Raw genomic sequence first — 11912 nt, forward strand, 5'->3', positions numbered from 1 at the left:
GGCGGCAGCCGGTTGATTTCTCCCGCAGCAGAAATCTGGCTCTGAGGCGTGCAGGGAGTCTCCGCGGAGGAGTGGGGAGCTGAGGGTGGGATGGGGGCGAGGAACGCCAGAGCTGCCGTGAGCGAGAGGGGCTCCCAACCCCACTCTCCGAGCCTCGTTTCTGCTCGCCACCACTCCAGCCCCCTGGAGAATTCCCAGCTGGAAGGTGGGACGGGGAGACTGGGATCACCTGACGGGGGGGGAGGCGTGGGGGGAACGTAGGCAGATTTCTAGACAAACCTCCTGCCCGGCTTCACACATGGCCCAGGATGTAGAATCCACCGGAGCCCCGGGGAGTTGGGCCAGCAGCTAATTCCCCCCCCGCCACCTCCCTGCCAGACAGGTGAGCCTCCCTCCTCGCCTGAATTCATCTGCCTGCAACTCCCAGCCACAGGACAGGCCACGTTCCCCCCGCAGGTATTTACCGCCTCTCCGGGGTGCGCTCCCTAGGCTGGGAAAGGGCTGAGGCCAGGGCAGGGCTCCAGCGGGGCGCGGGGGCGGGTCGGTTGGTCCCGGCACTGAACTCTGATGCCTAATTCCCCGCCCGGAGAAAGGGAGTCGGCGTGAAACTTCGGCCGATTCACAGGCGGCGGCTCCTGCTGCAGCAGCTGCTTCTTGGGGTGCGAGGGAGCCGCAGGGCGGGGTGGGCGGGGGTGGGGAGCTCCGACCCCTCATGGGACCCAGCGGACCCCAGGAGCCTGTGGGGAGCAGGTCAGGGCCGGTGCCCCCCGGTGCAAAAGGGGAGGGCTAAGATTTGTGTCGTCACACCGGCCGGGCGCCACCGGGATGGCCCCTGGGAAACCCACGCAGGGAGAAGCGCGGGAAGGGGGGTGGATCGGGGGGGGGGCCGGAGCAGAAACGTTTCGGGGTCACCTCCCTCCAAACACCCCCAAACCCGCCCCGGCACGCAGGGCCCCGCAGCCAGGGCGGGGAGACTCTGCAGGGGCGAAGCCCTGAGTCGGGGGATGGGCCCAGACCAGGGGGTGGGGGGCCCTGGACACGGAGGGGAAGGGGGGGCTGGGGCCAGGCCCCCCAGGGGCGGGAGCTCGACTGGGGCCCGATCCGCACCCCCGGTACCTTCTCGCTCGGTTCTGAGCAGCGAAGCCCTGAGCCAGGCTGGGAGGGAGAGTGTCCCCGCGAGCCCCGCCCCCGCCAGGGAGCGTCTGCAAACGCCTCACCCCCCACCCAACCCAGCCAGGGAGCGTCTGCAAACACCTCACCCCCCACCCAACCCAGCCAGGGAGCGTCTGCAAACGCTTCACCCCCACCCAACCCAGCCAGGGAGCGTCTGCAAACACCTTACCCCCCACCCAACCCAGCCAGGGAGCGTCTGCAAACGCCTCATCCCCCACCCAACCCAGCCAGGGAGCGTCTGCAAACGCCTCACCCCCACCCAACCCAGCCAGGGAGCGTCTGCAAACGCCTCACCCCCACCCAACCCAGCCAGGGAGCGTCTGCAAACGCCTCACCCCCTCCCAACCCAGTCAGGGAGCGTCTGCAAACGCCTCACCCCCACCCAACCCAGCCAGGGAGCGTCTGCAAACGCCTCACCCCCACCCAACCCAGCCAGGGAGCGTCTGCAAACGCCTCACCCCCCCAGCCAGGGAGCATCTGGCAGCTCCCCGTCCCCAGCTTCTATAACCCAGGGACCTTCTGCACAGTTCGCCACCCGCCCACCCGGGAGCCAGGGACTGTCTGCAAACTCTTCGCTCCACACATCCTGCCATGTCCCCCCATTGAACTGGGGCTGGGGAGGGGGTTCTCCAAACTGCCCCTTGCTCCTTCCTGTCCCTTTATGGTGCAAAAAGCGGGGAGGATTGTGGATGCAAATGTTTCAACTCCAAGATACCCCTTTCCCATCAGGGTATTCACCCCACACTCTCCATCCAGGGGCAGTGGTGAAAGAGGGGCGAGAACCCGTCAGTTGACTGTCACACCTGCCTCTCAATAGCGAGAAGGCATCTGAGAGACATGAGGAAGCTCGGCCAGATGTGGGGAAGGGAGGGCGGAGTTTTTCCACCCATCGCGTTTCCTCTGGGGTCTCTGCAGAACCTGTTTTTAATGTCCCGCTGGATGGTGCTGGATCTGTCCCCCCGGCCCTGAGTCCTCTGTGGGTGGGAGCCCAGAGCTGGGGCAGAGAGAGCCCCCCCCTCCACACACAGCCCCACCCCCACGGACCTCTGGCCAGGGGGGACTCATTGTAATGGGGAGGTGGGAGGTCAGTCTCCATGGCCCCTCCAGACCTCTCTCTCGCTGCTGAGGCTGTCAGTGAGGTAGTGCCCAGAGGGATGGGGGCATCTTCTCCCCTACAGCCAGAGCTGGGACCCACCAAATGGACCCCACAAGCAGGCATCAGCTGGGGTCGCTCTTCCACCCCCACGGAAGTGGCTCTGGACCGTAGCTGCTGCTGGGGCAGGTTCATAGGAGGCACCTGTGAACGGGGCAGCCTGACCCACCCAGGGGATGGGGATCCCCCCTTCCTTGCAATTTCAAACATCACAGTGTGAGAGGAGGGGGATCCCCACCCCCCACTCCCTGATACCCCCTCACCCTCGCTGTGAGCCTCTCAGCAAGGACTGCGGGGGACCCCAGCCTGGAGAGAATCTGGAGAGAGAAGAGAAGAGAAGAGAAGAGAAGAGAAGAGAAGAGAAGAGAAGAGAGCTCCAGGGAGGGGATGGGGGTGCAGAAGGATGGAGGGATGCTGGGCGGGGGTATCTCCAGATAGACAGACAAAGGGATGCGGGCCGAGGGAGGTCATTTACCCAGCACAAGCAGAAGGAGAGTTCGTGCCATCCTGAGCTGGTTGCTCTGGGGTGGGAGCTGGGTTCTCAACTCAGCCACCGGACCCATCTGGGTGCAGGGAGGGGGACGGGCCCTTCCCCTCTGATGGAGGCAGAGGAAGTCACAGCCTTAGGCGCAGTCACCGCTCAGCTCAGAGGGCCATTGCACTGTAACTGCAGTCCTCTTACTTTAAAGTGTAATGTGTATCCCTCTTTTGTATTTATATAGGACTCATGTTGAAGGAGTTTTTTGTCCACCCACTCTGTTCCTGTGAGACACTAGGGCAAATTCTCCAAAGTCAAGTGAGTTACACCAGATGTGAATTTGGTCCAATGTCCCTTTGTAACATCAGTACCCAAGCTTGTATCCCAACTTGATAATCACTCCATAGGAAGGATAAATAAGTCTTTAATTTAAATACTCAGATCCTCAAACCATGAGCCTGGGATTTATATTGCATATTAGACAAAAGCGCACAATAAAAATCATATCGTATGAGGTGATCAGGTCCCTCATTCACATTAATTGCTGTGTTTCTGTGTCTTGCTATCACTGTACACTGAGTTGAGTATGTTGTGAAATCAGTAACTTGAATTATTCTTTTATCTTGTGAACCATCAAATGATATTTCCCGAATTGTTTCAGGTGCTCCGATGGTCCAGTGAAGCACAATCTAGAAATTCCATTTGAAACATCCATGTTTGCCAAGAGAAACCAAAGCTATCAGTAAAATTCTATTCAAGTATCAGGGGAAATGAAGGTGTATTAACTGTATGGAGATCACAGTTAACAAAAATTCTCTCTCTCTGTGTCCCCAGACACAACTATCTATCTAATCTAATTTATCGTACTATCTAGGTATTCCAACAATAAATATATTCAGACTAATCAAGTGCATAGTGTCTCACAAAAGTAGAATTCACAGAATAAACTAAATTGGTTGAGAACGATTTGGGGACATAATCTTCCTTGTACATATCACTTTCATAACCTTTAACATTTTGAAACAGCCTCCACCAGGCCCAAAGTGATATTTATCCACAAAAGCACCACATTTCGGAGGCATTTCATGATTCTAACACCTGTGAGTGCATGGAAACGTTAGAATTTACACTCACGAAACTCAATGGGCTCAAGATTCAATGGAAACATGGACACTGCTTATGTGAATCAGTGAGTGACCACTTACAATGATCTTTATGTGAATATTAGGTAAATCAGATGGCACAAAATCTTAACCAGTTCCATGTTATTTTATGAAGCGATATTAATTATACATAGCACATCCGTATGTTTTAAGTCCATTTGGTAGACTGGATGCTAATCTACTGTAAATTGGCAGTTGAAGGTCTGGCCCAAGACAGCAGGCAAGCCTCAAAGGGTTTGAATGTTGGGTTAAGATAAAATTCTGGACAATGTAGGGTGAAATCCTGGCTGCACTGAAATTAAGTTCTGTCGTTGACGTCAGTGGGGCTAGGATCTTCTTTTGATTTTTAATGTCTGTCTCACAATATTTGTTGTTTTTCTTCAAATCTCAACTGCTTGAATCAACAGATCAGCTTTCATATTTTCTTTTACATAATCATTATCCCTCTCTCTGTGGTAGTTCTTTTCATCCATAGATCACAAAGCACTATATAAAGGAGGTGAGAATCATTATCCCCATTTTACAGATGTGGAAACTGAGGCACAGAGAGAAGCCATTTGTTAGGGGGCTTATTCCTTCACCCACTTACTTCCCTGGTCCTTCTCGCATGAACAGAGAGCAACAATACCCGAAGTCCAAAGGTGCAAACAATTCGATGTTTATTGGGGTGAACTTCCAGCAAGCATGATTCCAGTTTCCTTCCTTAGTGTCCCTCTTCCCAGCTCTGATACCACAGAGCCTTACACCTGTCTCCCTCTTCCCATTCCTGCCGTTAGCCAAACATGATTCCAATTTCCCCATCCACAGTTCCCATTTCCCCCTGCCCACACACCCACCCACCCACTCACTTCCTGATTGACTGCAGACTATACAGCCCCCTAACACCATTACTTGCCCAAAGTCATCCACCAAGCCAATGGCAGAGCCAGGAATAGAACTAAGAAAAGGAGGACTTGTGGCACCTTAGAGACTAACCAATTTATTTGAGCATAAGCTTTCGTGAGCTACAGCTCACTTCATTCTCCTAGTTACAGTCCAGTCCTCTTGCCACCAGGGCACACTCATGGTTACAGAGAAAAGCATAAAAACATGAAGTGCACCCTACAGACTCAAAAACCAGACAGCAAATCAAAAGAACCCAACATTTATTATTTAAAGCCAATCTCATGATTTCTAACAACGTCTCCTCTCCTTGCTGAGATGCTCGCAGCGAGGGTGAGGGGGTATCAGGGAGTGGGGGGTGGGGATCCCCCTCCACTCACACTGCGATTTTAAAGGTGAATCAGGACTAAGATTCTGGATTCAGTTTTGACATCATCAAAATTTTATAAGCTATTCTCACATATTTTCAGTCCAAACCGGCAGAATCCGTGTGAAATCAATCTTTCCAAAATTTTGGAATGCCCGTGTACTAAAAACAAAGGAAAAAAGAAGCCTACAAAAATACCCATCTGGGTTTTTACCCAGTCTGGAACTGGAAACGGAACTTTATTCTGAATCCCCTTCAAAATCCACTGGGGTCTTGATTTGAGGTTCCTGTGGGTTTATCTTACCTCGGTTTGGAAGGGTTAAATTTTTATCAGTAAATGTCAGGAAATGTCAGTTTCGCCACACAGAACGTCAACCGCCCCCCCCCCCCAACAAAAAGGTCCAAAAAACCAGTTGTCATTCAATAATTATTCTGTGACCCACCTTGTTGTCTGACATGCCACAGTAATTTCCCACAAGTGTGAAAATACAAATAGACAATTTTTTTTAAAAAAAAATGCTCACAAATAAACCTTGATATTCTCTGTCAAAATTATAAAAAATAAAAATTGAATTCTGCCAAGCCTGTCGATATCTCTATCCTCTCCACAGGCCAGGCCTTAATAGAAATAAATAATTGGCACATGTGCACTTTGTTTCATTTTAAATTAAATACAAAGTAAGAGGATAACAATGCATAAGGGCTGGATTTTGAAAGGTATTTAGGTGCTTAGTGGGGTTTTAAAAAGTATCTAGGCCCTTAAAACTCATAGAAAATCCCATTAGGCACCTAAATACATTTAACAATCTGGCTGTAAATGTTCAAGGATGTGAGACACTAAGGACCAGATTGTTAAAGGTATTTAGTCACCTAACTCACACTGATTTCCATTGGAGTTGGGCAGCTAATTATCTTTAGACTTCTGGCCCTCAGGGATTGTTGTTGTTTTTTCAGTACCCTATCAACTTTGGTATATCTTCCATGTGCAGACTCATTTTTCTTTCACCACATTTTCTGTGACAGCCAATGACCTCCAGCACATTTTGAAAAACATCGCTTCCCTGAATACATGTCTCAGGGCTTCTTTTACCTCTGGGTTCCTCAGTGTGTAGATGAAAGGGTTCAACAGGGGTGTGACAATAGTATTCAAGATGGTGACTATTTTGGTCAATTCCAATGAGTTCTGCATGGAAGGGCTGACATGTAGGAAAATGGTCGAACCGTACCAGATAATCACAACTGTGAGATGGGAAGAGCAAGTTAAAAAGGCCCTTCTCCATTCCTTATCTGATGGGATTGTCAGTACAGTGGAGATGATGTAAATGTAGGAGAGCAAGGTTATGACACAGGAGCCCAGGATGAAGATGAAGGAGATGATAAAGGCCACCGGATCAATAAGGTAGGTATCTGTGCAGGAAAGAACTATCCACGGTGCTAGGTCCCCAAAAAAGTGATGGATGACACTAGGGCACAGAAGGACAACCTGGTGATCAGAAATGGTGGGACAGAAATAGCCAGGAAACCACACAACCAAGAGCCAACAGCCAGCTGAGCAGTCAAGGTGCTGTTCAGGATGGAGCTGTAGAGCAAAGGATAGCATATAGCCAAATAGCAGCCGTAGGCCATGACAGCCAAGAGAAAATCTCTGTGCATTCTAGGGAGAAAACAAAATACATCCGTAGGACACAGCTGACAAAGAAGATGGATTTGCTTTGGGACACAAGGTTGGCAAGCGTCTTTGGGATACAAGCTGTGGTCTGCCATACCTGCGGGAAGGAGAAATTGCAGAGAAGGAAGTACATTGGGGTGCGAAGGTGACGGCTGGTTGCCACTAGGACTATGATCGCCACATTTCCTGTGACAAGGAAGAGCACAAAGAGCGAGATCTGCAAATATTGGGTCCCAGGGAATCCCAGGAGAATAAATTCCTTCACACTGGTGTGATAGCCCTTTTCCAGTGCGGTCAGCTGTTTTACCTGCCAAAACAAATGAAGACATGAAATTAAACTGATTAAACACAACTGTGGCTTTGTGGGTTACAGATGATTTTGATGCACAGAAAGAGCAGATAAACCATTATTTCCTGCCTCTTTTAATTAAGGCTGAAAATATCCTATTGCTATTACATTTCTGGAGCCTTCCTGCTCACAGGGTGAATTTAAGCTTGTCCTAAATTTTCCTGTGGAAACTTTTTTTCCAGTGGAAAGTGGCTTTTGGACCAAAAAGAAACTTTCAGGATAGAAATTCCATTTTCAGGTGTTCCTTGAAAAACACAATTTTTAGTTTTTGTCAATGAAACATGTTTTTTCCACGGTCAGCATCCAAAGCCCAAGATTGATTTTATTTTAATAGATATTTTTGTTGTTTTAAATTGAAAATTTTCAAATCAAAAGTTGTTTTCTGGGTGTGTGTGGGGGGCAAGGGTTGTCCTTTTGACAAAACCCTGAAAAATGTCAACAGAAAAAACAACATTTTTCCTGTAAATTATTCAGGAGCCAAATCATTTTCAAATGAGACCTATGGGTGTTAGGCATTCAGCACAATCTGTGATTCTTTTAGAAGTGAACAAAACCCCATCGTCTCTTTTGAAAATCCCTGCTAAATAGGGTGAGCTTTTCAAAAGTTCTCAGTATAGGCCTATTTCTGCTCCCGAGGAAGGAAGTCAATAGGATTTTTGTCATTGAGTCAGTGGGAGCAGACTTAGGTCAATACTGAACACATGAGATTTGTACCTGTCAATTTCCTTCCTACAATGCAAGAGGACATTTAATTCTTTTTGTGCAGAAAGTCTCAGGTTCTAAGCCTGCTGAAGTCCCAAGTTGGAGTGGGGATGTTATACAAAGTTGCAGTTCAGAGGACAGCTACTCAATTTTGGAGCATAAATAACCATTTACATCTATAAACCAGCATTCATTTTGAGTAGTTGAAAATGAGTCAGTTGCAACCTCCTTTGACCAATTGAGACTGAGGTGTGCAAGGCCATGCAATGCGCCAATTACAGCAAAGCTCAGGGACAGAGAGGACCAAAGAACAAAGGAAGCAATTGTCCTAAAAAAAAATAAATAAATAAAAAAATGCATCCCTTTTTTATCAGAATTTTAAATTCTGATGAAGAATTTCATCAAAACTGTGAATTTCAAACATTTTTGACCAGCTGTGCCAGGAGTCTGCAATTCTTCTCCCCGTTTAGTCAGTCGAACATACTTCTCAACCAGAACCGTTAATAGAACCCAGGAGCCCTGATTCTCAGCCCCCGCTCTGCTCAAACCACGATCCTAACCCCCCTCAAAGAATGGGAATAGAACCCAAGTGTACTGATTCCTGGTCCTTTGATACAACAGCTATTCTACGCATCCCTAAAAGAGCTCGGCACAGAACCCGGGTACCCTCACTCCCACACAACAGACCGCAAGCCCCACAAATACAGCAAAACTGTAATATGCCGAGTTTCTAAAACACCTTCTGAAAAAAATATCAGGATCCCAGTGCTGGCCAAAAGTTTCCTTCACAGATGGATTAATGCTGAGGTCTCAAATTTGAGGCATTCAGAATTAGAAGCCGCTTTTGAAAAAGTTGTCCCTAACTTGAAATCTATCAATGACTTTTACAGTGAATGTTCTGAATTTTTGTTTGATTGCTTGTTTTGGGTGTTCTGATTTTTCATTTTTCATAACCTAAATTTAGTCCCCCTCCCTATTTGGATTTGAATTTGCAAAGGATCCGAAGGGAGTTATGAAATGTAATGGAGTTGGGCGCCTAACTCCCTCAGACACCTTTGAAAATCCCAGCCTTAAATATTTTGTATCAAAGTCTAATCAACACGGGCAATCAACTATTATATTTTCTCCCTCTTCAATATAAACCATTTATTTTGTTATGAATAACATCCTATGAATAACATCTAATGCCCTGATTCTGCAAACAGTTAATACATAAATAAACTTGTATATATAGACATATATAAAACAAAAATGCCTAAATTTACTCACATGAATGATTCCTTTGAAGTCAAGGGTTCCACTCACATGAGTAAAGTGAGGAAAATAAGTAGAATTTCTGAACATTTTTAAACAATGGAACTTACTGCAACTCATCATTCAGCAAATCTTCTCACTGGGCAAACCTTCAGCTGGTGTGAATTATCAGTAGACAAGGCTGATGAGAGAGGGAAGGTGGAACAATTGTACTGAGGTCCTGAGCTCAGTGCCCCGGCAAAACTATCTATTTAGGGTGAAATGGGAGGGGGAAAATATAATTTACCGGGTCTCCAAATTTCTCTCAGCAGACCTCTCAATGGAGCTACGATTATTTAGACCAACTGAGGATCTGGCTCTTTGTATTCAGTCTCCACTGATGGAAAGAGCTGAACCTAGCAAAATTTCCAGAACAGTTAAAACACCTGATTGACAAAATCTACTTGCCTGCCCTTTACCATGATGAAAATGATGAAAACAGCCGTGATATTCTATTTTCTCCATAAAAAGAAGGACTCATCTCAGTTGAATGGTAGAGTTAATCTTTTCAAGACTTTCCTCCTACTTTCAAGACTTTCCTTGTACCAACGAGACCTTATTGGCTTGCAGGGAACTGTATGCCTTTCACAGTAAATTATGTTAAAAATATGGAATTCCTTTAAAAAAATACCTCGTTTGTAAGGCAGTGAATTGTAAGCACTCAGAACCAAGTTGGACAGTAAGAAGACGATTGATTAGATAGATAGGATAGGATTAAAGTTCAAAATGATCTGGACAAACTGGAGAAATGGTCTGAAGTAAATAGGATGAAATTCTGTGAAGACAAATGCAAAGTACTCCACTTAGGGAGGAACAATCAGTTGCACATATACACAATGGGAAATGACTGCCCAGGGAGGAGTACTGTGGAAAGGGATCTTGGGGCCATAGTGGGTCACAAGCTAAACATGAGTCAATAGTGTAACACTGTTTCAAAACAAAAGCAAACATCATTCTGGGATGTATTAACAGGAGTGTTGTAAGGAAGACACAAGAAGTAATTCTTCTGCTCTATTCCGCGCTGATTAGGCCTCAACTGGCGTATTGTGTCCAGTTCTGGGCACCACATTTCAGGAAAGATGTGGACAAATTGGAGAAAGTCCAGAGAAGAACAACAAAAATGATTAAAGGTCTAGAAAACTTGACCTATGAGGGAAGATTGGGGGGGAGGCGGGGAGGGAAAGGACTTGTTTAGTCTGGAGACGAGAAGACTGAGGGGGGAGATGATAACAGTTTTCAAGTACATGAAAGGTTGTTACAGGGACGAGGGAGGTAAATTGTTCTCATTAACCTGTGAAGATAGAACAAGAAGTAACGGGCTTAAATTGCAACAAGGGCAGTTTAGGTTGGATATGAAGAAAAACTTCTGAATTGTCAGGGTAGTAAAGCACTGGAATAAATTGTCTAGGGAAGTTGTGGAATCCCTATCTTTGGAGATTTTTAAGAGCAGGTTAGACAAACACTGTCAGGGATGGTCTAGATAATACCCTTTTAACAAAGTTAAAATAATTTTCTAACCTCAGATCAAGTTCGGTGGTTGCTTCAGATATTGATGGAAAATACAAGGTCTTTGGGAGAGGAAGAGTTATTTTGTAGATTTGCAAACTCCCTTATGATTAGTTCTCCACAGAATGTTTACATCCTTTCTGAGGTCATATGAAAAAGTCACACATGAGGTACTTTCTGAGGAACAGTTTATGATCCTATGGGTGGCTGAACTTTCTGTTCAGCTCACAGTTGCTATCATGCATTACATTTGTTCTTGTTCACATTTGCTTGTACTAACAGAAGAAACTTCCAGTATGGGCAGGCTGTTCCCATAACTGCTTCTGCATGTGGCCTCTTACAGCTCTTTCTGAAGGACGAGCATTTGGTGACGATTACCATACACTCGAGACTGAGACAGTCAGGTTTATTCATTCAAACCTTTCTTTGAACCAAAAGCAAGGCCCTGCACGTTACAATTACCATAAAAGCAATGAATGACAGATATACAGAAAAAGATATTGCCCAATTACCTTCTCTTGGGGGCGTAGTCACTGTCGATTTTTCCTACGAGGGTCTGACTATTCCCTTACACTCTAGCATATTTATACTTTACACGTTATCTGACCATCCAATCAACATTAAGCATTGTGTCTTACCTTACCCATAGTATATACATGTGCAGGCTTCAGTTTACAAAACTTTTTCTGTCCAGGCTACTTTCATGTCATCATGTCCCTTTTCCAATTGGTTTATTTACTTGGATCATACCACTCAAATATAGGGACTTTTCTGTTTTTCACAATACAGGGACTTTTTGGCAATACCTTTTATGTATTTTACTGATTAACTCCCTTTTATCTATGTCCTTCAAAACAGTACAAAACACCTTTGTCTTATCCAGCTGCTGTAAGCATTGTTTAAAGAAGTCTCTCCACACGGACGAATTTCGCAAGCAACACTCATGTCAAGCAAAGACTTGGCTGAAGCCAGTGAGCTTAGCATAAGTATTACCCTGGCCTGTCCACATTTCTTCACCAGACTAGACCCATGTGTAGGACTCTTCCAACACCAGGCACTGGTCACTGTTACAGATGCTTTCCTTAGACTCCAACAACAGGGTGTAAACTGGTGACAAATGCAATGTTGATATTTCTCCACCACAATGTGAGCAAAGACTTAATAATTCATATCATAC

General features: G+C 46.4%; 1 pseudogene; it reads right to left on the reverse strand.

Moving 5' to 3' along the window:
• Window positions 1-1970: 1970 nt before the first annotated feature.
• LOC144274939 (olfactory receptor 6F1-like) lies at window positions 1971-11382 on the reverse strand (annotated as a pseudogene).
• Window positions 11383-11912: the final 530 nt, after the last annotated feature.

This window comes from Eretmochelys imbricata, chromosome 14, assembly GCF_965152235.1.
Source record: "Eretmochelys imbricata isolate rEreImb1 chromosome 14, rEreImb1.hap1, whole genome shotgun sequence".
In the NCBI taxonomy this organism is placed as follows: domain Eukaryota; kingdom Metazoa; phylum Chordata; order Testudines; family Cheloniidae; genus Eretmochelys; species Eretmochelys imbricata.